Below are 25,969 nucleotides of genomic sequence, written 5' to 3'. Positions count from 1 at the left end.
CTGTTAGTGACTTGGTTCCTGTTGGTGACTTGGTTCAGAGATATATGGGTTCCAGATGACTTTGGGTCTCAGATGACTTTGTGGTTCCGAATTCAAGCCGAAGCTTTGAACCTGTGCTCCGAGATACACAGCCAACCAGTCGTGTTTGCATCATTTGCATCATAGCATGTTTATTTTCAAAAAATAATGCAATAAAAAAAAGGAAAGAAAAGAAAAAGAAAAAAGTTAATCTCCTCATGCATATCATTTCTCAGGTTCATTCAGGAGTCTGTTCACTGTGAGAGATGGCAACCATTCCAGAGTTGAAGAGGAAGACTTGCACCTACAGTTTCCACCGTGAGCCATTGACATCTTTGATATAGTTGAGTAATCTTGTGACCGGCGGTAATCAGAAGGTGTTTGTTGATCAGTATGGGGATTTGTTGACACTGTTGAGGATGGTGGTAGATCCAGTACCGTTGCAGACTCTCCTACAGTTTTATGACCCAGAGCTTCGTTGTTTCACCTTCCAGGATTATCAGTTAGCGCCCACTCTTGAGGAGTACTCCATTCTGATGAATGTCCCGATCAGATATCAGGTGCCTTTCTTGGATGTGCCATAGGAGTTTGATTTCAGGGTTGTTGCCAGAGCTCTTCATTTGAGTATCAAGGAAGTGAGTGACTATTGGAAGTCAAGTGGTGATGTTGTGGGTTTGCCTTTGAAGTTCCTGGTGAGGATGGCTAAAGTAGAAGCAAAGAAGGGAAATGGGGAAGCTTTTCATGCTCAGTTGGCTACTATGGTCTATGGAGTGGTGTTGTTTCCGAGTATGCCTAATTTTGTGGATCTTGCTGCTGTCACTATTTTCCTTGGAGGAAAACTAGTTCCTACTTTGTTAGCTGACACTTACTATGCTATACACAGCAGGCATGGTAAGGGTGGAGCTATCAGATGCTGTCTCCCACTGCTACTCAGATGGTTCTTGTCCTTGTTGCCAACCAGTGGACCCTTTGTGGATGCTCAGAGCACTCATAAGTGGACTCAGAGGATTATGTCTCTTACATCTTATGATATCAGGTGGCAATCTTACCGGATGGATGCGCGTAATGTCATCATGAGTTGTGGAGAGTTTCGTAATGTGCCACTCATAGGGACTAAGGGTTGCATCAATTACAACCCGGTTCTTTCTCTTCGTCAGTTGGGGTTTGTTATGAACGGGAGACCACTAGATGCTGAGATAGCTGAAAGTGTGTATTTTGAGAAGCGGAGTGACCCTGCTAGATTGGAGCAAGTAGGAAGAGCTTGGAAGACCATTGGTGTCAAGGATGGAGCTGTGTTAGGGAAGAAGTTTCCAGTTGCTATGCCTGATTACATCGATTGGGTCAAGAGTAGAGTTGAGGCTTTGTTGTTACCCTATGATAGGATGGAGTCATTGCAAGAGCAACCACCTTGGATCCTTGCTGAGAATGTTCCTGCTGAGCACTACAAGCAAGCCTTGATGGAGAATCGTCGGTTGAAAGAGAAGGAACAAAATACCCAGATGGAGCTTTACAAAGCCAAAGCTGACAAGTTGAACTTGGCTCATCAGCTCAAAGGCATGCAAGGTGAAGATGCTAGCAGATTGAAGATCAAGAAGAGGTCTTATGAGGAGATAGAGACATTGCTGAATGAAGAACACCGTGAGTGCTTGAGGTTGCAGAGATCTGAAGCTAATTATCAGAAGAAGATACGAGACTTGGAAAAGCAGCTCAGAGACAAAGACATCCAGTTGAAGAAGGAGGAAGACCTGAGGAGTGCATCAGAGAACCAGCTTGGAGGAGAAGTTGTGGAGCTCAGAAGACAACTGAAGGAGAAGCTCACGCCTCTGCCTGAGTGTTCAGAATGTGACCTGTTGATAGACCAGTGCCAGTATCTGAAGATGCTCATTCCTAAAGGACATTTTTCTTAGATTGTGTCTGTTGTTTATGTTGAGAATCACCTCCAGGGTTGTTGGATGGGATTCCTTGTACTCTGATCATTTGGATCTTTGCTTGAATATTGTTGTATGATCCTTGTGCTCATATATATAGATGAGGTTGTTGATGTTTCACCTTGTGCTTTTTATCCTGTGTAGGTTGCTTTTGTATTGTTTGTTGCAGGTTGCCATCTTTTGAAAGATGAATTAGGCTTTTGAATGCCTGAGGAATGAACATATCATGTGCATCATACGCATCACTAGCATCATACACATATCATTCTTGCATTACAGGTGTTCTTGAACAAGACTTCTCATTCTGGTTCCTGTTTCAGGCAGGATTGCTGATCAACGTCCGCACCGCTACTCTACGAGGTTGAATCAACAGAGGAATATGGATCAAGTGCAAGCTGAGTTAGCAGAGATGAGGGCTAACATGGCCCAGTTCATGCATATGATGCAAGGGGTTGCGCAAGGTCAAGAAGAACTTCGAGCCCTAGTCCAGAGACAAGAAGCTGCAATTCCACCAGTCAACCATGCTTTGCCAGAGGGAGGCCTAATAAATGACCCTGCTGCTACCACTGTTCCCGTCAACAACTATGCTGCGGGTGATGAGTTGAGGGGTATCAGAATCAACAGTCAACTTATTGCTCCAGAGACAGCTAATGCCAGAGTGACCCGTGCTCCAGTTCGTCATCCTGCTCCTTTGGTTGACAGACAGGAAGACATGTTTACTCTCCTCAGTGAGGATGATGAAGTTGTGGGAAGAACTGACGAAAGGGATAGGAGGGTTGATGCCCTAGCTGAGAAGATCAGAGCCATGGAGGGTCAGAACTCTTTGGGGTTTGATGTTACAAATATGGGATTGGTTGAAGGACTGAGGATTCCCTATAAGTTCAAGGCGCCATCTTTTGACAAATACAACGGTACTTCCTGTCCTCGCACACATGTGCAGGCCTACTACAGGAAGATCTCTGCCTACACAGATGATGAGAAGATGTGGATGTACTTCTTCCAGGATAGCTTATCTGGAGCTTCCTTGGATTGGTACATGGAGCTAAAAAGAGAATCTATCAGAAGTTGGAGGGATCTGGGTGAGGCCTTTCTGAGGCAATACAAGCATAATATGGACATGGCTCCGAGCCGAACTCAGTTGCAGAGCCTGTGTCAGAAATCTGGAGAAAGTTTCAAGGAGTACGCCCAGAGATGGCGGGAATTAGATGCAAGGGTGCAACCTCCGATGCTGGAGAAGGAGTTGACCGATATGTTCATTGGGACTTTACAAGGTGTGTTCATGGACCGGATGGGGAGTTGCCCGTTCGGTAGTTTCTCTGATGTGATGATTTGTGGAGAAAGGACAAAGAGTCTCATTAAAGCTGGAAAGATTTAGGATGCTGATTCTTCATCTTCAAAGAAGCCATTTTCTGGGGCACCCAGAAGAAGAGAGGGAGAGACCAATGTTGTGCAACACAGAAGGAATATGAATAGTGGACATTACCGTCAGGTTACTGTTGTGACTATCCCAGCACCTCAACCACGACAACAACAACAACAGAGAGGACCACCACCACAACAACAACAACAACAACGTCCGTTTCAGCCGAGACAGAGAATGCCGGATCGTCGATTCGACCCGTTACCTATGACATATGCTGAGTTGCTGCCCGAATTGCTCAGATTGGGGTTTGTTAAGTTGCGTACAATGGCTCCGTTGACGAAGATACCTGCTGGGTATGATGCCAACGTTCGTTGTGATTTCCATTCCGGTGCACCGGGGCGCCATATTGAGAACTGTCGGGCTTTTCATCATAAGGTCCAGGACTTGATTGACGCCAAAACAATCAATTTTGCTCCTGTGCCTAATGTTGTGAACAATCCTATGCCTCAACATGCTGTGCATAGGGTGAATAATGTGGAAGGTGAGGAGGCCTTGGATTTGGTAGTCGATGTCGAAAATGTTCAGACGTCGCTGTTGGTTGTGAAAAAGCGTTTGTTGGATGGGGGAGTGTTCCCGGGTTGCGCTGAGGATTGTTCAGACTGTGAAAACTCTGAGAATGGGTGTATGCAGTTGAAGACTGGTATCCAGGGTTTAATTGATGAGGGCTGTTTGCAGTTTGCTAGGGCTGTGAGAGATCGTGGGGTGGTGTCAACTGTCACCATTTATTTCAAACCATCTGAGGGACGTGGTCAGAGAACTGTTAGTGCTTCAGCAACTGTTGGCACTTCTGTTACCATTTCTGCTCCAGTAACTGTTAGTGCTGCCACTACTGTTGCTGTGTCTGGTAGAAGGGCTGTTGAGAATAGTAGGGCTGTACCGTGGAAGTATGACAATGCTTACCACAGCAACCGAAGGGCAGAAGGTCAGATCAGGCCAGTTAATCAAGCTCCAATGACAATTGGTTTACCAAGTAGAGCTCCAGTGACTGTTAGTCCAGTTGTGGACAATGTGGGGGGACCAGGAGGTTTCACAAGGATTGGTCGTCTGTTTGCACCGCAGCCTTTGAGAGACAACAATGCTGAGGCTCTTGCCAAAGCGAAGGGGAAACAAGCTCTGGTTGAAGAAGAACCCGTTCAGAAGGAAACGCCTGAGGGGTCTTTTGAGAAAGACGTGGAGGAGTTTATGAAGATTATTAAGAAGAGTGACTACAAGATTGTAGATCAGCTGAATCAAACTCCGTCCAAGGTTTCTATACTCTCATTGTTATTGTGCTCTGAGGCACACCGTAACGCCTTGCTGAAGATGTTGAATCTGGCTTACGTGCCTCAGGAGATCTCTGTCAATCAGTTGGAGGGTGTTATTGCTAATGTGAGCACGAGGCACGGCTTGGGGTTCACAGACCTGGATTTGACGCCTGAGGGTAACAACCATAACTAAGCTCTGCATATCACCATGGAGTGCAAAGGTGCAGTATTGTCACATGTGTTGGTGGATATTGGCTCTTCATTGTATGTGTTGCCCAAGAAGACCTTGACCAAGACTGATGTTGAAGGGGTTGTCCTTACTCTGAGCGATCTTATTGTTCATGCTTTTGATAGATCCAAACGGTCTGTTTTTGGTGAAGTCACATTGCCAGTGAAGATTGGCCCGGAGGTGTTCAGTATTGTCTTCTATGTGATGGATATCCAACCAGCATATAGTTGTCTTTTGGGGCGTCCCTGGATACATGGGGTTGGGGCAGTTTCGTCAACTCTTCATCAGAAGCTGAAGTACGTATGGAACGGTCAGATTGTAACTGTGTGCGGCGAGGAGGAAATTCTAGTGAGCCATTTATCCTCTTTCAAATATGTGGAGGTGGATGGCGAGATCCATGAAACTCTATGCCAAGCGTTTGAGACCGTTGCTCTTGAGAAGGTGCCAAGTGCCTCAATTGCATCCTACAAGCAGGCTAGGGAGGTTGTCAACTCGGGCAAGACAGAAGGCTGGGGCAAGATGGTGGATTTTCCCGTTAAAGAAGACAAGTTTGGTATTGGTGATCAACCTCTGCAGGCAGAGCAGGGTGATCAGAAAGGGTCGAGTACCTTCACCAGCGTTGGGCTGATGAATCATGGCGACGTCTTTGCAGCCGGTAGTGAAGACGGAGACAGTGATTGTGATCTGAACAAATGGGTTCGACCTTGTGCTCCAGGGGAGTCGATCAACAATTGGACAGTTGAAGAAGTGGTTCAAGTTACTCTTCAAACAGAGTAATTTTCTTTTGTTTTTCATTTTGCACAAAACCCTACGTTCTGCCCAAGGCGTAGCGGTTCATTGTAGGGCCTCATCATGTTTTTCAATGATATCATTAATAAAGGACGTTTTGCAAACAATTTTGTGTTCACTGTCTTTCCATTTTTGTTTTTCATTTTTCAAAACAATAAAAATGGCAATGTTTTTTGTTTTTGTGACTTTCTTGAACTCTTTTTCTAAAATAAAGCATTAAACATGCATAATCGATCTTACGGACTCCATTATAAACAGTTATGTTATGGCTCAGTATGATTTCAATAATCCCATCTACCAAGCTGAAGAGGAGAGTAAGGAAGATTGTGAACTCCCCAAAGAACTGGTCAGATTATTGAAGCAGGAGGAAAGGGTCATCCAACCTCATCAGGAGGAGTTGGAGATTATTAATCTTGGTACTAAGGACGCCAAAAGAGAGATCAAGATCGGGGCCGCTTTGAAGGAAGATGTCAAGAAAGGGCTGATTGAAATGCTGAGAGAATATGTGGAGATATTCGCCTGGTCGTATCAAGATATGCCTGGGCTGGATACCGATATTGTGGTGCATAGGCTACCTCTCAGAGAAGATTGTCCTTCAGTCAAGCAGAAGCTTCGCAGAACTAGTCCTGATATGGCGGTAAAGATCAAGGAAGAGGTTAAGAAGCAGTTGGATGCGGGTTTTCTTTCAGTTACTACTTATCCCCCGTGGGTGGCCAACATCGTTCCCGTGCCGAAAAAGGACGGTAAAGTCAGGATGTGTGTCGATTACCGGGATTTAAACCGAGCTAGTCCGAAAGATGACTTCCCATTACCTCACATTGATGTATTGGTTGATAATACGGCTAAATCCTCGGTTTTCTCTTTCATGGATGGTTTCTCTGGTTATAATCAGATCAAGATGGCGCCGGAGGACATGGAAAAGACGACATTCATTACACCTTGGGGCACGTTCTGCTATAAGGTGATGCCATTTGGGCTGAAGAATGCCGGTGCTACCTATCAGAGGGCTATGACGACTCTCTTTCATGACATGATGCACAAAGAGATTGAAGTGTACGTGGATGACATGATTGCGAAGTCGCAGACAGAAGAGGAGCACCTGGTAAACTTGCAGAAGTTGTTTGAAAGGTTGAGAAAGTTCAAACTGAGGCTGAATCCAAACAAGTGTACGTTTGGGGTGAGATCTGGAAAGCTGTTGGGTTTCATTGTCAGTGAGAAAGGGATTGAGGTTGATCCAGCAAAGGTAAAAGCTATTCAAGAAATGCCTGAACCAAAAACAGAAAAGCAGGTTCGTGGGTTTTTAGGGAGATTGAACTACATTGCAAGGTTTCTATCTCACCTAACTGCCACGTGTGAACCGATATTCAAATTGCTAAGGAAGAATCAAGCAATCAGGTGGAATGATGACTGTCAAAAAGCTTTTGACAAGATAAAAGAGTATTTACAGAAACCTCCAATCCTCATACCTCCAGTGCCTGGAAGGCCTTTGATAATGTACCTTTCAGTGACTGAGAACTTGATGGGGTGTGTATTGGGACAGCATGACGAGTCTGGTCGAAAAAAGCATGCCATATACTACCTTAGCAAAAAGTTTACCGACTGTGAAATAAAATATTCACAGCTTGAGAAAACTTGTTGTGCTTTGGCCTGGGCTGCTCGCCGACTGAGGCATTATATGTTGAACCATACTACCTTATTGATTTCTAAGATGGATCCAGTGAAGTACATCTTTGAGAAGCCGGCTCTCACCGGACGTGTTGCTCGTTGGCAGATGATCTTAACAGAGTATGATATCCAATACACGTCGCAAAAGGCCATCAAAGGTATTATTCTGTCAGACTACCTTGGCGAGCAACCTATTGATGATTATCAGCCGATGATGTTTGAATTCCCTGATGAAGACATCATGTATCTTAAGATGAAAGATTATGAGGAGCCTCTTGTCGAGGAAGGACCGAATCCTGATGACAAGTGGACAATGATGTTCGATGGGGCTGTGAATATGAATGGCAACGGTGTTGGGGCAGTGCTTATTAAACCCAAGGGTGCACACATACCTTTTGCTGCCAGATTGACTTTTGACGTAACCAACACTGAAGTTGAGTATGAAGCTTGTATCATGGGGATAGAAGAAGCCATCGATCTAAGGATCAAAACTCTGGACATTTATGGAGATTCCGCTCTAGTGATTAACCAGGTCAATGGAGATTGGAATACTCACCAGCCGCATATGATTCCTTATCGAGACTACACCCGAAGGATCCTGACTTTCTTCAAAAAGGTGAAGTTGTATCACGTCCCCCGAGATGAAAATCAGATGGCTGATGCCTTGGCTACTTTGTCTTCTATGATCAAAGTTCATTAGTGGAATCATGTGCCACATGTTGCGGTGAATCGACTCGAGAGGCCTGCGTATGTGTTTGCAGCCGAGTCTGTTGTTGATGAGAAGTCGTGGTACTATGATATCAAGAACTTCCTCAAGAGCCAGGAATATCCTGAAGGTGCGTCAAAGAATGACAAGAAAACCTTGAGAAGGCTAGCTGGAAGCTTTTATTTGAATCAGGATGACATGTTGTACAAGAGGAACTTTGACATGGTGCTGCTCAAATGCGTGGATAGACACGAAGCAGACATGTTGATGCAAGAAGTGCATGAAGGATCTTTTGGTACCCATGCTGGTGGTCATGCAATGTCCAAGAAATTGTTGAGAGCCGGTTATTACTGGATGACTATGGAATCTGATTGTTTCAAGTATGCTCGGAAGTGCCATAAATTCCAGATTTATGCTGATAAGGTGCATGTACCACCAAGCCCTCTGAATATCATGAATTCTCCTTAGCCATTCGCGATGTGGGGCATTGATATGATCGGGAAGATTGAGCCTACTGCTTCTAATGGACATCGCTTCATCCTGGTTGCGATTGATTACTTCACCAAGTGGGTGGAAGCAGCTTCCTATGCAAGTGTTACAAAACAAGTGGTTGCCCGGTTCATTAAGAAGGAAATCATTTGTCGTTATGGGGTTCCTGAGAGAATCATTACTGACAATGGTTCGATCTCAATAACAAGATGATGAAAGAGCTTTGTAAAGATTTCAAAATCGAACATCACAATTCTTCTCCTTACAGACCAAAGATGAATGGTGCTGTAGAGGCGGCAAACAAGAATATCAAGAAGATTGTGCAGAAGATGGTCGTGACGTACAAGGATTGGCATGAGATGCTGCCTTTCGCCTTGCATGGGTACCGTACCTCAGTACGCACGTCGACCGGAGCAACCCCGTACTCCCTTGTGTATGGTATGGAAGCAGTCCTACCTGTTGAAGTGGAGATTCCTTCTCTGAGGGTCTTGTTGGATGTCAAGCTTGACGAAGCTGAGTGGATTCAGACGAGGTTTAATGAGTTGAGCCTTATCGAAGAGAGACGGTTAGCAGATGTGTTCCACGGGCAGTTGTATAAGAGAAGGATGAAGAGAGCCTTTGATCAGAAAGTGTGTCCTCGAAGCTATCAGCCAGGTGATCTAGTTTTGAAGAGGATCCTTCGTCCCGGTACAGATAACAGGGGCAAGTGGACTCCTAATTATGAAGGTCCATATGTTGTCAAAAAGGTTTTCTCTGGTGGAGCCTTGATGCTTACAACTATGGATGGTGAAGATTATCCGTCCCCTGTTAACTCAGATGTAGTCAAAAAATACTTCGCATAAATTGACCCGCTGGACAAAAAGAACAAAAGAGTCGAGGAAAAAAAGGGCATTCCGGCGAACCAAGGAAAAAGAAAAAGGTTTGGGCAAATGTTAGTGATAAAGAATGAAGAGAATATGTACACCCGGTAAGTCGAAAACCCGCAAAGGGCGGCTTAGGCAAAAATGGGTATCCCGGTGGATTGAAAACCTGACAAGGCGATCCAGGCAAAAGAGGGATTAAAGCAAAGACTACAGTCTGAGTTATCTGTACTTTATCGCGCTTCATTGTCTACCATCTCGAAGGGTATGATCGGTCCAGTCATTCTTCTCAGAAAGCAAGGAATTTGGGGGAAAATTGAGGATCTGTGAGTCATAACAGAATTGGGAAATAGTGGATGCCATGTTCACATTGCCATTAGGATAGATTTTTCCTTTTGTGCGCAATTACCTCTTCCTAGGAATTGCTTCCTGATGTATTCGCCTTTTCAGTCCCATTTTTAATCAATAAAAAGTCGTTATTCAGATAAATTGCTCTTGTTTTTATTTTTACTGTTTTGTTTGCAGAAACGTCCGAATTTTTGATAAACATTGCATATAAAAACATGAAGGCTAGACAATAACGTGCAGAAAGATAAAACATTTGAAAATCATTTTGAATGTTGAGTACACTTGGGTGTATCTTGTCCACGCAATCCCCTGGGGCATGTATGTCTTGTTGGTTGCAGGTTATCACTTTTGGTTCCTGGCTGAAGCAGATAAGCCACAGTTTGTTCAATGATGTTGTCAGCACTGTCCAGTAGTGTGAGAGGATGGGGATCTTCCCCAGCAGATGAAGCAAGTTCAGGACTTGTCTACCCAGCATAGTCAGGATCAGGGATTCCTCAGCAGGATTGAGGATGTTTCCCCAGCAGGCGTGGAAGTGGCTGTTTCCCCAAGCAAGTCTGAAAGCTATGATAACTGTTCTTCCCCGGCAGAGGCGTCTGTGGGTAGTGTGTTCCTCATCAACAGGTACAAAGGCTATTGTTTCCCCAGCTAGTCTGAAGATTAATCCCCACTGAGTCTGAAGGATGTTGTATCCCCAACGGAGGTATCAGTGAGTAGTTTGTTCCTCAGCAGTCGGGTATGAAGTACCGTAATCCTCAGCAGGGTTGTGAATGCCTTTCCCCATCAGGGTTGTGAATGTTTTCCCCTAGCAGATCTCCCCAGCAGAGGTCTATGTTGATGGTTTTCCCGAGCGAGTTCCCCAAGTGGATCAGGGTCGGTGAATTATCCCTAGTAGAGGTTATCCTACCTGTGGATTGGACACTATCCTCAGCAGAGGTGAGCATTGTTTGTTTCCCTAGCAGAGTCCCCAAGTGGATTGGATTCGGTGAAGGTTGTTCCCGGTGGGATCCCTTCTCCAGCAGCAGTGTTATTCCCCAGCCAGAGACTCCCCAGTTGAGTTGGTTTCTCTGTCGTCCCCAGAGTATCAGATCAGCAAGGCACCCCCGGCAGTGCGTCTCCCCACAGAGTTGGAGAATCTAATCAGATTTGTGTGCTCAGCATAGCGATCCGTTTGCTCCCCAGCAGGAGTTTTCATCATTTTTGCATCTTGCATGTAGTAATCATTGCATCCTCAAATCACGTAGCATTTCCATCCAATATGAAGCATTACGCCATAGAAAAATTCAAACATATGCATTCATGTGTTAAACCTAATCAGACCATATCCCCGGCAGAGGCGGATCATTGTTCAACATCTGTACGGCACACTTGCTACAGTTGCTCTTGACGGACAGCATTCAAGGTTGAGTCCTCCCAGTGGACTCCCTAATGAGATCCCCAGCAAGTGGTTAGCCTTGCCTTGGCGTATTGTAGATGCCATTCTTGTGATACCAGTAAGTGTCGTGTCAACACCCGTGTGTGTTCTTTGTTTTGATGTCGGTAAACATCATCTTTCGATGTCGGTAAGCATCGAGTCTCATCCCAATCATCGGTAAATGTCTGGTCGTCCCTTTTTGATGTCGGTAAACATCATCTTTCGATGTCGGTAAGCATCGAGTCTCATCCCAGTCAACGATAAATGTATGGTCGTCCCTTTTTGATGTCGGTAAACATCATCTTTCGATGTTTGTAACATCTCTCCTTTCCCAGTCATCTGTTAATGTCTGGTCACCTCTCCATTGGTGTCGATAAACGTTGAGTTTTTCCCATTTCGTCCGTTGACGTATGGTAGTATTTCTCCTTTCCATTCATCCGTTGATGTCTGGTCACCTCTCCGTTGGTGTCGGTAAACGTCGAGTTTTCCCAGTCGTCCGTTGACATCTGGTTGTATATCTTGTTTCCCAGTCATCGTAAATGTCTGGTCATCCCTTTTTGATGTCGGTAAACATCATCTTTCGATGTCGGTAAACATCGAGTCTCACCCCAATCATCGGTAAATGTCTGGTTGTTTTGTTAATGTCGGTACACATTGAGTTTCTTTCTAGTCATCGGTAAATGTCCGGTTGGGTATCTTTTTCCAGTCATCGGTAAATGTCTGGTCGGGTGTCCTTCCTTTGATAAAAATCAAAGATCCCCAGTAGAGTCATCGGTAAACGTTTTGTCTGTTTCCAGTTGTAAATATCTTTTTCCTTCCCAGTTGGAGTTTTCCATCGGTAAATGGTACCGTTTTCCTTGATATCAGTTGTATATCAAGTCGACTATTCCCAAGCCGCCATCGGTAAATGGCCTCGCTTTCTTCGATATCGGTAAATATCGAATCCCCAGCTTAGCAGCCATCGGTACATGGTCTCGCTGACGTTGATATCGGTAAATATCAAGTTTCTTTGAAGCCACCATCAGTAAATGGTCTTGCTTCCTTTTAATATCAAATTCCCAGTGGAAGCCACCATCGGTAAATGTTCCTGCTTCTTTTGGATGTTGTTCCCCAGCAGCCATCGGTAAATGGTCTCGCCGACGTTGATATCGGTAAATATCAAGTTTCCAGTAAAGCCGCCATCGGTAAATGGTTTCTCTTTCCTGAAGTAGTATTGCTTTGAAGCCGCCATCGGTAAATGGCCTCGCTTTTCTTTGTATCATCTCCCGCAGAGTGCAAATTTCTACGGTTCTTTGGTATTCAATACCTGTTTACCTTGAAGGTCTGACAGTCGTTGCTCTCATCCGTTCAGGTCCCCAGTTGATTGAATAGGGGCAGCTGTAGCACCTCAAATTTGCACCTCCCATTTGTACATTCATTTCATTTTTTTAGGTCATTAATATTGCATTCACATTGCATAGTCCATTGCATTTCATCAGTCAAGACTGGTCAGGAGATTCAACTGTGCAAGAGAGCAAGAGAATTTTCCATGAGATCAAAGCCCTAGGGTGGTTCTAATGAGCTTACAGGACCCAAGGATCATTTTGAAGCAATTTGGCCAAGTGTTGAAGGCTCAGAACTCATCAGTACATGTGCAAGTCATCTGAGGCCCATAAAAGTCAACTGCAAAGTCAACTGTGGATTTGGAGGTGGGAAGTGGTTAGAGATGATTCATTCATGTTCAAACAAGTCTCATTTGACATTTCAAACACTTACATTGAAGAATTTGAAGTCAGGTCAAGAATTTCCCAAAATAGAAAGTGACCCATAATTTGAAATTTCCAAAAATGGAAAGGTTTTGGACCAACTTCAACTCATTTTTACATCATCAAGAATGCTTCGAATGAAATTTTGTCCAACATGAAAGTTGAAGATCTTTCTCTCCCATTTCCAAAAAGTTCAAGATTGTGGACTTATGATGTGTGGTTCAGGAGATATGATCCAATCATGGCAAAGTGTGCTTAAAAATTCAAATGGGCATAACTTTTGAACCAAGGCTCCAATTTGGGTGGTTCTTTTTGCATTTTGTTCATCATGACATGCACTTTCCAAACATCTCATTACAGGGCATGAATTCCCCTTGCATGATCATGTGCTCATTCATGAAGTTTTTTTGAAGGAAAATTAATAGAATCAATTTGGTTAATCATATGCATAAGATACCACTTCCAAAGTGTGCATGGGTTATTTTTAAGTGGTTTTGGGCCTTATTTTGGTAATGTTCACGCATGCACCTCATGCATGAGGTGAAAATCCCATTTGGTGCATACACCTTACAACTTGTTAATCCTAATTAGATTTGGCTTAAACTTGTTTTCAGTATCATTAGCAAGACGTATATAATGTTAATCACAACTGCATTTGGCATTAACAATAGTTTTCAAATCTAGATCTCAAAATCAACCAAAATTTTCTCTCATCAAGAACTTGCAATTTTCTCACACAAAAGCATTTTCTCTTGTTGGAATCATGATCATGAAGCATTTCTGAGCAAGATTGGATGTGGACTTAGAGCAATTCGTGCCATGTTTGATCATACATGAAGCTTGAAGGTTCAATGGAGATTTCAAAATCAACTGGATTCGTGCTTGTTTGAGCTTCAATTTTTCCATCAATCATCTCCACAAGCATTATAGAGGAGCTTTGGATCATTACCAGCCTTTGAGAGTGCAGTTCAAAGGTTCTGCTCTTCAAGAGGTTAATCTTCGACCTCACTTAATCTCAAATTCATTATGATATTCATGTAGATCTTTGCTTGGTGATGATTCTGATATAAAAATTGAGTGAAATGGCGCATTATTCATAAAGATACATGTGTTTGAAGTTTTGATGTCATTTTTGATTTTTCTTCGATTCAATCTGGTTAAGATGTTTTAGCATGATTCGATTGTTGATCTTTGATGTGCATGAAATGATGATTCGAATGGTGTAATTTTTGTTGGATTCTGGAATGTTTTTGGATTTTCTGGAAATTTGCATTTGAAGTTAGTCTTCATCTTCATGAGGAAGATGAAGATCATCACGTTTTCCAGAATTAGCTACGACTTGCTATGAATTTGCTACGACCTTCATCAATTAGCTACGAAATTCTAGAGATTTTCCCAGGCTTTGGGTTTTGCTCCAAAACACTGTCGTTTTGGTGGAGCGCCAAAACTTGAATGTGGACCAGGTTCGAGTCCCACCGAGCGAACTTTTCAAAATTGCCTTGCATTTTCATGTTTCCCTCCATTATTTCATGCCTTGGCCATGTTTTGATTTCAAAATTTTCCCAAACTTCATAAAATCATAACAAATTGAAAACTCATCAAATTTAATCCCAATTTTTTGCAAAATGCTCCTTATTCTGTCTAGTTTTTTATGATCATAAATTGGAAAATTGTGCATGGCTGGATTTTATTTGGTGCTAGGTTATGTGATCATGTATCCATTTGTGGCATTGCCTTGCTTATCTTGTTGTGAAATGCTTGTTTTTAATCCAATAAACTTGAAATTTTTCATGCTGATTCTAGACACATTGATGGACATTTTGGCTTTGGTTTGACATTTTTCCCATGCTCCATTTCTGTTTTATGCTTGTGTTAACTCGGTGTGACAATTCGTGTCATATATTTGGTTGTCTGACTTGTACAATGTGATTTCCATGCCAAATGACCTCCAATGGTTCTGATTTTTTATGTGATGGATGTTGTGGATGTCTTGAATGTTCATGAATTTTTATAGAATTATTTGAGTCATTTCTGTTTTGATTGAGAATTTTCATTCATGATGGTCATTTGGATGCCTTGAATTGGTCTTTCATTTATCTTGCACATGAAATGAACTTGCCTATTGATTTTGCTTTGGTTCTTTTTAGGATTTACTTTTGATTGGTTGAATATGATCCATGTTGAGTTTGAGGTTCTGTTTTGGATTTTTGATCCTCTTTTGACCCTAGGCTTTGACCTAGTGGTTTAGACTTACCATTTGGGTTGTGAATTTCAGGTTCAAGTGTACATTTCCATGATTGGAGTGGCTCCTTCATTTAAGCTTGGTCTATTGTTGTCATTTGCTAACCTTTGTATGTTTTGTAGGCTTTGAGGACAATTCATTTGTGTTTGCCTTGTGCCTTGCACCATTGTGGCTTGATTGGATTTGTCTGTCTGTTGGTTATTAACTGTTGAATGTTGGTCTGAACTGTGTACTGATTGGTTTAGCTGTTTCTACAGGTACCTAAGTTGCTTTAAGTTCATCTGAACTTTGCTTTGCTAGCTTGTGGTTTGCTTACCATTGAGGTATAATCTCTTGATCTTCATGTAGTCTGGAAGACCTACTGTTATTGGTAGGCACCTGTCTGAAGTCCTCCTTAAGAGGCAATGCTTGTGTTTGTTTAATTTTGTGCCAAGCAGGTAAAGACCTCTTCAGAGGCAATTGGCAGATAAAAGAGATGTGTAATCCATCTCCTGCTATTCAGTTGTGTCATTCACTTTGCTCACACACCATGTGTTGATACATTGTGAATAAGAACCCAAGATCTTGTTGTGTCAGTCATGTGGAGATGAGTTCCTTCATTCTGAACTCCCACACTTTCTATTTTGATTCAGCTCTCCCAGGCCAGGGATAAGAGCTGTGAGGTCTTACCCTCACTTCCTATATCATCTACTTCACCCTAACTCTCAATGTTAGGGTTAAGAGCTAAAAACACCCCATTCCAGTTGGCTTGTTTCTGCAGCCTAACCTTGTATGAGCCCAATTGTTTGCATATAGTGTGTGTGCTTGCTTTATTGTGCTTGTACTTGCTTGATTGTGCTGTTTAGGCTAGCTTGTTTCCTGTGCAAGTTAGGATAGAGACCTCAACATAGGGATCGTATGCATGACAACTTCTAGGCTCGAGTCGCAGTCTCCCTAGTAGCTTGTTATCTCCCTTGTCTCTGTTTAGGTTAGAAGTTCTTTCCCTGTTAAGGGGAACTACGTCGCCCTGATCCTCATACCAGATGAGGTACGTAGGCAGGAGATGAGCTGATCTCTCCGGGCGCCTTTTTTCTTTTTCACCCCTTTGTTTTGTGTTGGAGTCTGACATAAGTCCAGCGATTGGCAGTCGGTTTCCTGTGTCTTGTTTTCTTGTTGGAGTCTGACGTAAGCCCAGCGATTGGCAGTCGGTTTCCTGTATGTGTTTGTTGGCTCGGAGTCTGATGTAAGTCCAGCGATTGGCATTCGGTTTCCATGTTTTCCTGTTTGTGTGGAGTCTGATGTAAGTCCAGCGATTGGCAGTCGGTTTCCTGTTTGTGTTTTGTTTGGCGTGCGTTAGCCGAGCTACGAGTGCTCTGATTCTTCTCCGGTCAGAGAAGATACGTATGCATAGGATGCGACATCCTAGCGAGCATGTTTCCCCTGTCCCGAACTACGTCGACTCTGATATATGTGTCTGACAGACTACGTAGGCCCAGGATGTGATGTCCTGCCGAGTTCCATTTCTTTTGTCTTTCTGTGTTTCCTTCCAACCTTGTGCAGTGTTTGAGCAGTCTTTAGCAACCTTTCTTCTATTCTTCTGAGCTTGGATCCCGTCGAGTACGACGGATGCGTAGGGGTGCTAATACCTTCCCTTCGCATAACCGACTCCCAATCCTTGCATCTCTAGTCGCGAGACCATGTCCTTTCCAGGTTTACTTCGAGTGTTTCCTTTCCCTCCTGTGGGATAAATAACGCACGGTGGCGGCTCTGTTGTTTCGTTTTCCCGCCGGTTTTTCACGTAATGCGTCAAGGGGCTACCATGCCAGGGAGGAAATCCACTATTAGCAGTATTAATTTAGGCCTTAAACCACCTATTTAATCCTATCACTTAATACCTACCCAATGCAATTTCAATCTTAAACTAAGACCAGAGTTCCTACTCAATCACCTCAGTGATTACAACCTTTAATTAAGTTTAAAGACAATGGTGAAGTAATACTTCAAACAACTCTTGATTGTGCTTAACAGCTTTAATCAAGATACACAGCACTCAAGCTTAAAAGCTTAGAGTGACACAACACTTACAACTCAATGAACAACCTAGTCCAATGCAATCATCTAGGTGATAATTGCTTGGCTCACAAGTTACACCTAATACAAGACACAAACAAAAATACAGCAGTGAAGTATGATGGTACAATGAAAGCTTCACGCCTAAAACCCCTAAGTTCAGAAAGAAGGATTGCCATCCTTTTATATTGCAGCACTTGGGCCTTGTACTTGTATTTCCTAAAATTAAGGTTAAGCAAGTTAACTTAATTTCCACATATTAGGGTGCTAACAAATAGGCTATTTGTTAGGTTCATTAATTGTAGCTCAGTTGTTAGTTTCCTGGATTTTAGCTAAGCTGTTGGATTCCTGAAAAATAGCCTGAGAAAAATACTGAAACTGAAAAACTAACCATCCTACACTTTAGCATATGCTGTCAGGAATGAATGTCACAACATTCAGTATGATGTCTAGAACATAGGCCATATGTTAGGTCTGTTATTCTCCTGAAAAACAGACTGGACTAAATGTTGAACTGTAACAGAAAGTCCAACCAGTCTATAGTACATCATCAACTGTCAGAGATAAATGTCATAACATGCAGTTTGACATTTAGACAATAGGCCTTATGCCAGGTCTGTTATTCCCTTAATAAACAGACTGAAATACATACTGAACTGTAGCAGAAAAACCAAGCTGCCTATTATTCAGTATATGTTGTCAATGATGAATGTCATAACGTCCAGTTTGACATTCAGACAGTAGGCTATGTGCCAGGTCTGCTACTCTCCTAAAAAACAAACTGAACTTAATACTGAGCTATAATAGAAAAACCAATTATTTTATGGTTCAGTATCTGTTGTCATGGATGAATGTCATAACATCCAGTTTGACATTCAGTAAATCCTGTATTGGCTAAAACTGCAGCATACTACTCAAGTATGTCATGACATCAGTCAAAACATCAGAGTACAGTTAGTGTTCTAACATAAAATGCAGCCAATCAAACATCTACAAAGCATGTCATGACATCAATCAAGACATCAGAGTACAATTAGTGTTTTAACACAAAATGCAGCCAATGAAACATCTACAAACTCCCCCTTTGGCAAAATTTTGGCTAAAACAACTTGGCAACACATTAGAGTTCACAACAGCAGAAAACACACATCCTAGTAGAGAATTAGCATAGCTAATACACTCAGAACAGCAACACACTCAGCACACATAGAAGTTAAATAAAAACTTCAAACACCAACACACATGCAGATAGTAAACAACACACACTCACACTCATCACACATAGAAGGTGAACATCAAGCTGCAGCACAACCTCTTGATTAGAGGATCTTCAATATCTGTTCAATGCACATAGCACATCTGTTGTCCTGGGGCACAGGTGTTACTCCCCCTTTTTGTCAAAAATGTTGCCAAAGCAACACTTAATAATACAGACCAAAACAAAATAAGTTACACAAAATATTCAGGACCACACTCTTGATTTTACTTCACAATTTCAATCAAGAATACCCCCTCTTAATCTTGGTTTACAGCTTTGATCAAGACGACACCCACTTGATCTTGCTTCACAACTTTGATCAAGTAGACACACACTCTTGTTTCACAACAGGTACACCATATCAGATGCCATGACTTTGAGTATGACATCTTGAACCACTCATGCATGCACATGTTCTTGAACTCCAGCAGGTACATAGGTTGTCTTATGTTAGGATATCCCCTTAATATCTTGATAACACACTCGCAGCAAGTGAAATAGCTATGATCTGTTACCCAGTCAGAGCACACTTTCAATTGTTTAATATGTTGGAATATTAAACAATACATTCCTAATAGCCTTGGTTTCTATAAATCCTCAGAAAGGCATATTCCCAGTTTTCCCCTTAAATTTTCAAACTGAGTAGCATCCAAAGCCTTTGTAAATATGTCAGCAAGTTGTAGTTCAGTAGCTACATGTTCCAAGGTAATCACTTTGTCTTCCACCAAATCTCTGATGAAGTGATGTCTAATGTCAATATGTTTGGTCCTGCTGTGTTGGATGGGATTCTTTGAAATATTGATGGTACCGAGATTGTCACAGAACAATGTCATGACATTCTGAGAGACATTGTACTCAGTCAGCATCTATTTCATCCATACCAGTTGGGAACAACTACTTCCAGCTGCTATGTACTCAACCTCTACAGTGGACAATGATACACAGTTCTGCTTCTTGCTGAACCACGATATGATATTGTTTCCTAAGAAGAAACATCCTCCTGATGTGCTTTTTCTGACATCAGCACTCCCAGCCCAATCAGCATCACAATACCCAGATAAAACAGGCTCAGATCCATGAGAGTATAGCATACCATAATCACAAGTCCCATTGATATACTTGAGAATTCTCTTGACTTGATTTAGGTGACTCACTTTGGGTTCTGCTAGGTATCTAGCACACACACACCAACTGCATAGGAAATATCAGGTCTACTGGCAGTTAGATATAATAGACTACCTATCATGCTTCTATACAAGCATTGATCAACACTGGGACCTCCTTCATCTTTAGTTAATTTTAAATGAGTAGGTGCCGGAGTCGTTTTGTGACTAGCATTATCCATACCAAACTTCTTAACTATGTTCTTGGCATATTTGCTTTGGGAGAGAAACATAGAATCCTCCATTTGGTTAACTTGCAGTCCAAGAAAATAAGTCAGTTCCCCAACCAGACTCATTTCAAACTCATATTGCATCTGGTGAACAAAATGTTTCACCATTTGCTCTGACATTCCACCAAAGACAATATCATCTACATAAATTTGGGCAATCATGATTTTGCCATCTTCATCCTTCACAAACAAGGTCTTATCTATCCCTCCTTTCCTGTTCCCATTAGTGGTCAGAAACTCAGTCAACCTTTCATACCAAGCTCTAGGAGCTTGCTTCAACCCATACAAAGCTTTCCACAACTTGTACACATGTTTTGGAAGGTTAGAATCACAGAACCCTTTAGGTTGTTCCACATAGACTTCTTCATTCAAGTAGCCATTTAAAAAGGCACTCTTCACATCCATTTGGAACAATTTGAACTTCAGAATGCAGGCAACACCTAACAGCAATCTTATTGCTTCAAGCCTTGCAACTGGTGCAAAAGTCTCATCAAAATCAACCCCTTCAACTTGAGTATATCCTTGTGCCACTAGTCTTGCTTTATTTCTAGTGATTACTCCTTTCTCATCAGACTTGTTCTTGTAGATCCACTTGGTACCAATGATGTTAGTCCCTTCAGGTCGTGGAACTAACTCCCAAACTTCATTCCTTATAAACTGCTCCAGTTCATCTTGCATGGCATTGGTCCAATATTCATCAGTCAGGGCATCTTTCACATTTTTTGGTTCAACCTTGGATACAAAACAGGAATTTGAGCTATTCTCCCTTGATCTAGTAGTCACACCACTATTGGGATCCCCTATGATAAGATCCTTAGGGTGGTCTTTCTGAATTCTGATAGAAGGCACCTTGTTGGATGCATCTACCTCACATTCAGGAGGAGTTTCCTGTACCTCTTCAGTCTTGACTGGTATGTCTGTTGAAGTCTCAAGGAATGTTCCAACATCCTCTATGGCATTGGCTCCTTCCTCTTTATCATCCACAATCACATTTATGGATTCCATAAGGACATTGGTTCTGGAGTTGAACACTCTGTAGGCTCTGCTGTTAGTTGAGTATCCTAAGAATATACCCTCATCACTTTTGGGGTCCATTTTCCTTCTCTGTTCACGATATGTAAGAATGTAACATTTGCTTCCAAAGATATGAAAGTACTTCACAGTGGGTTTTCTGCCTTTCCAGGTTTCATACAGAGTGGAAGAAGTTCCTTTACTCAAGGTAACTCTATTGTGAACATAGCAAGCTGTATTCATAGCTTCATCCCAAAAGTGCATAGGAAGCTTCTTTGCATGAATCATAGCTCTGGCAGATTCTTGAATAGTTCTGTTTTTCCTTTCAACTATCCCATTTTGCTGAGGAGTAATAGGTGAGGAAAATTCATGACTTATCCCTTCAGATGAGCAAAACTCATCAAACTTGGAATTTTTAAACTCCGTCCCATGGTCACTCCTAATTCGGACAACACAACTATCCTTTTCCCTTTGAAGTTTGATGCACAGATCTTTGAAGACATCAAATGCATTTGATTTTTCTCTGATGAAGCTTATCCATGTGTATCTGGAATGGTCATCAACAACCACATATGCATATCTCTTTCCACCCAGAATTTCAACCTGCATAGGTCCTATTAAGTCCATGTGCAAAAGTTCTAGAGTTTTGGATGTTGTAGGATGTCCCAGCTTAGGATGTGACATCTTGGTTTGCTTGCTAACCTGGCATTCTCCACAAACTCTTCCTTCATCAATAAGCAGCTTTGGGATTCCTCTAATTGCTTCCTTGGATATGATCTTTTTCATTCCCCTTAAATGAAGATGACCAAGACGTCTATGCCACAACTTCACCTCTTGTTCTTCCTTGGCTGAGGAGCAAATTGAGGAGTAGTTTGAGACTCTAGGTTCCCATAGATAGCAGTTATCTTTGGATTTGGATCCTCTCATAACTTCCTGATTATCTCCATTCATCACAACACATAATTCCTTAGTGAACTGAACATAGAAACCTTGATCACACAGTTGGCTTATGCTGATGAGATTAGCAGTTAGTCCTTTTACTTACAACACATTATTCAATTCTGGAACTCCAGAGCTGCCCAGCTTACCAACACCTTTGATTTTTCCTTTAGCACCATCACCAAAGGTCACATAACTGGTAGTGTGAGGTTGTATATCAATCAATAAATTCTTCATACCAGTCATATGTCTTGAGCAGCCACTATCAAAGTACCAGTCTTCTCTGCTAGACGCCCTTAGAGCTGTGTGAGCTAACCTAGCAACCCATTGTCGTTTCTTGATGGGGGCATTATGCTTAGACGCCTTATGCTTAGGTCTGACATGATGGGTTTGGTTAGGATAACCATGCAACCTGTAGCAGAAGGCTTTTATATGACCAAATCTACCACAGTAGTGACATCTCCATCTCTGAAATTTCTTCTTCTGATGGTTACTCATTCTGGTTCCCTGATGTTGAGACATTGGTTGTGACTTCTGCTTTAGTTTTTGAACTTCAGCCTTTGAGCGTTTGAGTTCAGCTGAGGATTTCTTAACAAAGCCTAAACCAGACATGGTTCCTGACTTCTGTCCCACCTTTAGAATCTCTTCCAAGGTGTCAGTTCCTTTGTTCAGCATTCTGATGGATTTAGTCATTTGTTCTAGCTTAGATGTCAGCAATGATATCTCACCATTTAGACCATCTATGACTGTCAAATGCTTTTGTTTCTCAGCTTCCAGCTCCTTGATGAGTTTCTTCTGCTTTTCTCCTTGGATACACACTTCTGCACTTTTGACACATAACTCTTTATATGAAGAAGCAAGTTCATCAAAGGTAAGATCATCTCCACATGAGTCATCATCAGAGGCACATACACTTGTTAGTGCAGTGACATGTTTAGCAGATTCTCCTTCTGATTCACTCTCAGAGTCTCCTTCAGACCAGGTGACAGATAGTCCCTTCTTTTTCATCTTGAGGTAAGTAGGACATTCAGCTCTAACGTGTCCAAAACCTTCACATCCATGACACTGGATTCCCTTGCCTTGGTTGAAATTTTCTTCAGATGTTGATCTTTTCCTGATGTCAGACGAAATGTTCTTGACATTTGGTCTACCTTTTTGATCAATCTTCTTTATGAACTTGTTGAACTGTCTCCCAAGCATGGTTATGGCTTCTGATATGCTTTCATCACCTCCAGTACTTCCTTCTTCTGAATCCTCTTCAATATTTGATACAAAAGCTATGCTTTTGTTCTTCTTTTCAACATTCTCACACAAGCCCATTTCAAAAGTTTGGAGAGAACCAATAAGCTCATCAACCTTCATATTGCAGATATCTTGAGCCTCTTCTATAGCGGTGACCTTCATGGCAAATCTCTTTGGCAATGATCTGAGAATCTTTCTTACAAGTTTTTCTTCAGCCATTTTCTCTCCTAAGCCACCAGAAGTGTTGGCAATTTCAAGAATATTCATGTGGAAGTCATGAATAGTCTCATCCTTTTTCATCCTCAGATTTTCAAACTTGGTGGTCAGCATCTGAAGTTTAGACATCCTCACCTTGGAGGTACCTTCATGAGTTATTTTGAGAGTATCCCAAACCTCTTTAGCCAGTTCACAATGATGCACCAGCTTGAAAATTTTCTTATTTATTCCATTGAACAGTGCATTCAAGGCCTTAGAGTTTCCTAGGGCTAGTGCCTCTTGCTCCTTGTCCCACTCTTCTTCAGGAATTTGCAAAATGATTCCATCTTTACCTGTCTTCGTTGGATGTTCCCATCCTTTGTTGACAGCTCTCAAGACCTTGCTATCTAGAGACCTCAAGAAGGCTATCATACGAGGTTTCCAGTCATCATAGTTAGAACCATCCAGCATGGGTGGTCTATTTGAGTATCCTACATCCTTGTTCATGGTACTAGAAAGTAACGTCCCTAGATCTCACCCAGAAATTAACAGGCAGGGTGCCTGCTCTGATGCCAATTGAAATTCTAGTTAACCGACTATCGATGTCACACAGGATGTTATGACATCCGATTCTACGCAGACAGGAATGTAAACAGCAGGTAAATGTAAGTGCAGTAAATTACCCAAGGAATTGTTTGCCCAGTTCAGTGTCACACACACCTACGTCTGGGGGCTACCAAGCCAGGGAGGAAATCCACTATTAGCAGTATTAATTCAGGCCTTAAACCACCTGTTTAATCCTATCACTTAATACATACCCAATGCAATTTCAATCTTAAACTAAGACCAGAGTTCCTACTCACTCCCCCTCAATCACCTCAGTGATTACAACCTTTAATTAAGTTTAAAGACAATGGTGAAGTAATACTTCAAACAACTCTTGATTATGCTTAATAGCTTTAATCAAGATACACATCACTCACGCTTAAAAGCTTAGAGTGACACAACACTTACAACTCAATGAACAACCTAGTCCAATGCAATCATCTAGGTGATAATTGCTTGGCTCACAAGTTACACCTAATACAAGACACAAACAAAAATATAGCAGTGAAGTATGATGGTACAATGAAAGCTTCACGCCTAAAACCCCTAAGTTCAGAAAGAAGGATTGTCATCCTTTTATATTGCAGCACTTGGGCCTTGTACTTGTATTTCCTAAAATTAAGGTTAAGCAAGTTAACCTAATTTCCACATATTAGGGTGCTAACAAATAGGCTATTTGTTAGGTTCATTAATTGTAGCTCAGTTGTTAGTTTCCTGGATTTTAGCTCAGCTGTTGGATTCCTGAAAAATAGCCTGAGAAAAATACTGAAACTGAAAAACTAACCATGCTACACTTTAGCATATGCTGTCAGGAATGAATGTCACAACATTCAGTATGACGTCCATAACATAGGCCATATGTTAGGTCTGTTATTCTCCTGAAAAACAGACTGGACTAAATGTTGAACTGTAACAGAAAGTTCAACCAGTCTATAATACAACATCAGTTGTCAGAGATAAATGTCATAACATTCAGTTTGACATTTAGACAATAGGCCTTATGCCAGGTCTGTTATTCCCTTGATAAACAGACTGAAATACATACTGAATTGTAGCAGAAAAACCAACCTGCCTATTATTCAGTATAGGCTGTCAATGATGAATGTCATAACATCCAGTTTAACTTTCAGATAGTAGGCTATGTGCCAGGTCTGCTACTCTCCTGAAAAACAGACTAAACTCAATACTGAGCTATAATAGAAAAACCAATTATTCTATGGTTCAGTATCTGCTGTCATGGATGAATGTCATAACATCGAGTTTGACATTCAGTAAATCCTGTATTAGCTAAACCTGCAGCATACTACTCCAGTATGTCATGACATCAGTCAAGACATCAGAGTACAGTTAGTGTTCTAACACAAAATGCAGCCAATCAAACATCTACAAAACATGTCATGACATCAGTCAAGACATCAGAGTACAGTTAGTGTTTTAACACAAAATGCAGCCAATCAAACATCTACACTAACCACAAATCATTAACTCATTGGTCAAAAGAAAAAAAGAAGAAGATGAAGATGGAAATGGAATGTACAAAGTTGAAATTCAAATGACATAATCAAAATACATTGATCGAACATGAATGGAATCATCATCAATCAATGGTAAACAGAAGTGAAATGAAACTTATAGGTCAAGAAAGGTCAAACACATTTTTGGTAGTTTTTGGAATTAAAATAATACATAAAATAAAATGAACAAATAAAGGTCAAACTTTAAATCCAATTCAAATCAACTTGGATAAGTCCAATTGGATCATCATAAGTCTAACATGGTCAAACAGAGTTTGACAAATTTTCTCAACATTTTTTGAAAACAGAAACTAATTTTAAAGAATTAAAAATGAAGAAAAAATAACATAATTAGACTAAAATCTCAAATAAATCTCAAATCAATTAAGAAATTCGTGAGAATATTTTTCATGGATCCATCATCATCCAAAGATGTTCAGAAAATATTTTGGCATTTTTTGAATTAAAAACAACCAGAAATGAAATAATTCACAAAAAATATTAAATGGAATCACAAAAATAATTAAAAATCATTTTATGAAACCATAATTTAAGAGAAATTTTTTGCAACTGGTCTCAAATTTTTGTGATTTCAGATAAAGAAGTTATGAATTTTTAAAATAAAATGGAATAAAAGAAAATAAAATGGAAATTCAGAAAATTAG

Source organism: Lathyrus oleraceus, chromosome 4 (genome assembly GCF_024323335.1).
Source record: "Lathyrus oleraceus cultivar Zhongwan6 chromosome 4, CAAS_Psat_ZW6_1.0, whole genome shotgun sequence".
Classification (NCBI taxonomy): domain Eukaryota; kingdom Viridiplantae; phylum Streptophyta; class Magnoliopsida; order Fabales; family Fabaceae; genus Lathyrus; species Lathyrus oleraceus.
The sequence above is the reverse complement of the archived record's forward strand: the minus strand, read 5'-3'. Positions refer to the sequence as shown.